Source organism: Crocuta crocuta, unplaced genomic scaffold (assembly GCF_008692635.1).
Source record: "Crocuta crocuta isolate KB4526 unplaced genomic scaffold, BGI_CrCroc_1.0 scaffold204, whole genome shotgun sequence".
NCBI lineage: Eukaryota > Metazoa > Chordata > Mammalia > Carnivora > Hyaenidae > Crocuta > Crocuta crocuta.
In genome coordinates, this window is record NW_027529603.1 from 215,998 (window position 1) to 221,288 (window position 5,291).

A 5,291-nucleotide genomic window follows, 5' to 3' on the forward strand; every position below is an offset into this window, starting at 1 on the left:
GATGGCTTTTTTTTTTTTTTTTAACTCCTTGGTCTCTTCAGGACAGGCTTGATACCAGTTTCCTTGCTCATATAACGCAGCTTCCTCCACAGTCCTCAGTGCCTTCAGCTACCCTTGCATCTAGCACCCCAACCCCCTCCACTAACTGGGCAGAATTGTAACCTGGGCAATTATACACAACAAAGTTAAAACTATTTGAGCTTCCCCCTTCTTGGAGTTCCCCAAGCGTACTCAGCTTTATCCTTAAAGCAGCTGAAGTTGGGAAATGGGGGAAGGGAAGAGTCACGAGGTGCAGAGGGACACAGCAATTCCTTGTCCATAAACAAGGCCTTGCATCAACGTCCGGTTTCAATCCCACGGCTTGGGCTCATCCAAATCAACACTTGTTTTTGATCCACCTAAGTTTCTATCTCCATATTGTTGGCAGCATTTATTTAAACTTTGGGGACCCCTTGACTCAGCAGCTACAGCCACTTTGGGCCATCCCACTGTCATATAACAACCCTTTTGCATCCTACTCTTGAGGAGCATGAACACAACCAAAACATCGTTTGGGTAAATTGTTTCAATCCTGTTTCTCATCACATATAACTATACATTAACAGGATGGCAGTGGAGGACCCTTCCCGTGCCCCTTGCTCACCACTTGGGTAAAAGTATTTGCTATGAGATCCTGGAGAGTCTTCTCTTGCCCACTAACATAACCTGTAGGGTCTTCCAGAAAGGAGTGTCTCTGCCAGCATCCCACTGTGTCACCGAAAGCGTCAGCAACTAAGACTTTACCCTACACATGCTAATAAATAAGCCTCTTACTGTTCCATGGATGTTGGCAGAAAAAATGAGATTCTTGGGTCAGAGATACAGTATTACTCATACACAGCAAGGAGCAGGAAAATAATGTCACATTGGTTCCCTGCGGGGACAACAAGTAAAGGGCCCAGGTGGAGGCTAGGCATGCAGTGAGTCTGCTGTGTTGCTTAGGAAAAATGAGTTTGGGGAATCCACTGCTTTTTTAGTGACTGAAAGAAATGCCCAGAATGAAGGACAAAGCGACTAAAGGGTGGAGAAGAATGACGAGAGCACAAGGGCACAGGGGCTGTAGTAAGATTTTTAAATAGTAGTTAATCTAACCCATGAAAGCAGTCTCCTCATAAACTGGAAATAGAAATAAGTCCAACTAGTGACAGATTTGCTATTTTTCTAACTCTCATTTGTTGATGTTACCAAATCATTTTCTTGAAAACAAATAAATCATGTCAGGAGAAGCAGCCTCAGAACAATGACATTACTGCTCCCAATTTTCAACATCTCCATCCACCAGGATGAGGAGGATCTTTATCCATGTGCATCTAAAGTACATGCTGCACCAGGGATCTTTGTGCTGTGATCAGGGAGAAGAAGCACTGAAAGTAAGTGAACAAGGAATTCTAGACTGTACAGTGAGAGACCAAAGTTCTCTCCTAGCACACTGACGTTCCTCTTCTTTTCTGCAGAGAATAAATGATTTATAGCCTCAGAGTATCCAATGATTTCACTTAAATAAAATGCTACATCACTGCATCGAGGTTAAAAACACAAGTTCTGGACTTTGATCACCCTTGGTTCAAACCCCCGCATCACCATTTGCCAGTTTTGTGACCTAAAGTAAGTTATAAAGTCAGTTATCGTATCTGAATCTCATAACCTGAATCTCAGTTCTCATATCTGTGGAATGGTAAGAATATCACCAGCCTCGAAGGGTTGTTGTGAAGATTCAATGGGACATTTGACCACATTTGGCTTTTATCACTAGTTAGGTTGAGGGGAGGCCAGTGTTTAAGTGTAAACCAGATGGCCAGCGGATCCTGGAAAGCATCTCAAGGATTCAGGCACGTGGACGGTAAGAAAAGGAACACAAATATTACATAGAGGACAGGTGTGGAAGGGGGTAGCAGTTGGATATTTGGGGGTGGGGAGGTGAAGAGGAGGCTAAGCACTGCCTTTCCTTATTATGAATATAGCATTTTTTAAAGGAACAGAAAACATTTACTTAAAAGTTCCTCTAGGATGAGAAAGACATACATTCAGCGAGGAACATAGGTATTCTAGAGTTCCTTCAAACAAGTATTTCAGGAAGGGCCACCTTATGCTTCACTCCTTGCCAGACGTTTCTCCTCTGTACTGTGCTAGAGAATACCGAACAGAGTGTAATGGAGTAGGGGGCGGGAAGAAAGAGTCAACAAACTGCATTGAGCACCTGCTATGTGCCAGGCCCCAGGTTAGGGGTGAAGAACAAACTGACATGGTCTCGCCCTATGGAGCGTATATCTCCAGGTAGCAACCCCCTGGTGCCAATCTGTGGACCTGCTAGAGCAGAATCACCTGTAGTATTTAGATTCCTCAGGCTCTGAGCACAGATCCCACCCCTGATCTAATTAATCAGACACTCTAGGAGGTGGGGGACACTGGAGGCAGTCTTCTTACTAAGTGCCCTCTGGTGATGCCAAGAAACACTCAGTTTGGGAACCACCAATAGTTTTTCTCGAAAGGTGGTCAGACTGTCAAACTCAATCTCTCCAAGAGAACAGCATATGACTGTGCTCTCAGGCTGCCTTTCTCTGACACCAGTTCCTTTTTCTTAAATAAAATGTGTGCACGTGCATTATAAATTGAAAAGCATGGGACAAAGTTAATTGGGGACAGTTTTTAGGACCTTTCTATAAAGTGAAGAAGTCCAGTTTATACAAATAACTGAAGTCAGCGTGAAGTACAATAAGGCATTCCTCGGAGCATAACAGGTCTCTGACCACATCTTCATGTGGTTCAACTTATAGTAGCAGAAGCTTCTGGCAGGTGAGGCTGCTAGAATAGTGCAGTCGCTTCAATGGAAGGTCCTTCTGCCACTGGCCCCTGGAGTGATCTGTGGTGCCTGAGCAGCTCCACAGCTGGCTGGCTTCCTCTCACAAGGTTCATAAAGTCTACATATTCCGCTAGGCCACTCGCAGAGTTTTTGTACCATGGCAGAAATATTTATCAGGTGGACCCTGTATAAGCATAGTAATATGGTTCTAAAGCCCTTAAATATTTAGCTTTTGCAACACTCCATGAGACCCAAATTCAAGATGTGAGATTCAGAGTGAGGAAGAAACTGGAAGGGAAGGAGGGGACAGACTGATGGTTAGAAAAGATGCTGAAGTCTCATTTTAGACGTGAAGAATGGCAGGCACCTTTGGAATATCCAGGTGGTGATAGCCCACAAGTGGCTGGAAATAAAGCATGTGGAGACCTGAAGAGAGTTAAGAACAGTGACAGAGACCTAGCAGGCTTTAGCTGCAGGTGACAGAGAGTCTACACAGAGAGAAAATAAATGAAGAAAAACTCAGTGTATGGAATCACAAGTAAAGGGAGAGGAGAAAAAGTATAGGCAAAAAGCCTAAGAGAGATCAAAGATGGAGAAGTGATCATGAGAGCAGAGGGCTCTAAAGCCAAAAAGAGGTTAAAATTTCAAGGAAAGACTAGTCACCAGTGTCAAATAACACAGAGCAGTCAGTGAGGACAGGAACAGAAGACAGGCCAGTGGATTTACAATCTGCATGGTACTGGTGACTTTCCAGAGAGCAACAGAGCCGAGTGATGTGGGGAGTACAGGTTTCTTGTGCTTTCTGAAAGTAGAGGGTTCCCATGAAACCAAAATGGCAGAAAGCAAAGAAGCAATTACCATTAATTTCTGTGGGAAAGTTTTTCAGCATTCCCAGACCCAAAACACAGCTTCTCTTAGGCTTTTCTGATCCCTTAGGACACATCTTGCTCATGGATACACAAAGTAAATCCAGATAAAGCACAGATGCTCACGGACACAGTCCAAAGCTATGGTGGCTTGGTGCTGAGAGGCTGAGTGTAGTTCCCAGGGAAGGATCTTGACGGGGGCCCTCTCTGTAACAGCTTGCTGCAAAACAAACGCTGAATGCCATTTTCACTTTTCAAATTTTTTGTAAAAGCGAAAATCCGCTTCAGATTTCTTTCAGTTAGTGAAAACAGGTACTAAGGTAATGTCTTTTATAACATCGAAGTGGTGGAACACCAACTCTCAAATGTATTTCCTTCATGGTTTTGACCAGTGTTTACGAATAAATTCCTGTTCCCTTTAGAGTTTTGATTTCATTCTTTTCTGTAAGGGATTATATCTTATTGTGTTACATGCCTGTTATCATTGAACACTATCACCCTTACTTCCAAGGGAACTCTAATATTATTATTTTTCAGAGTTTGTGGTGACTCTGTGACATGGGGTAGACACTCAAGGAAAATTAATGAATGTGAAAGGAAGAATGAATGAATATGAATCTAGGAAGTGTGTGGAAAGAAAGTCTTTTCCCACATTGGGAATACAGTAAGTAATCTCATTTTTCAAAATTAAATATGATTTTTTAAATATAACCCTTTATATTTAAAAATTAGATATAATGAGAAAAGTATGGGCTTGGGAAACAGACATGAGGACTGAATCCCAGCTATCGCATTTCATAACTGCAAAACGGGGTAATATTTTTCACTTCACAGGACAGATGGAAGAGTTGGTTAAATAAGATACATAAAGATCCAATAATAGGGCCCTGCACAGAGGAACAAAACGGAAACTAACTGGTAGCAGTGGAAATTAGTATTAGCTATTAGCTATCCGTCCTATAAGCTGTTTATTCAGATACTTAAGTTAGAAAATAACAGTTTTCCATATAAATCGACAGGAAAACCTCACCACCTTGGATCTAGAAAGATTTAATCACTTCTTTCTCAGATTTGCTAGAGAGGGTGCAAGTCAAATCACCCAACAAAAACAGGTCTGGTGAAGAAGGTCCATTCAGCGTCAACTCTCAGCCATTTCTCTGATTTCTGACTGGTGAATAGCCTGCGTTATAAAATGTTGTCACATGTTAAGAAAAAAATTTTTTTACACCAGAAACTCTGCATTCATAACCATGGAAACGTCAAAGTCCTATTATATGTCAGCGTGATTGCGATGTCCACTTGGCACGCTTTGCAAGAAATTAAGGCGGGAGTAGGGGTCGGGGGTGGGCACAAGGGGGTGAGAAGGGGCCCAGTGTGACCACAGCAGCTGAAGAACGAAGCCTCTCCCTTTATGGCCAAATCATTTTTAAAAGCAAAAAAGAACACTACATTTCTTCCCCACCCCTTGGGCTCACTTGCTGGCGCGAGCCGGACAGCCACCCCCGATCCCTCAAAGAGTGCGAAAGTCACCCGAGTCCCAGGCCCTGGGCCCTCCGAAGTGGAACGGGCCGGAGCACGCGCCCGTC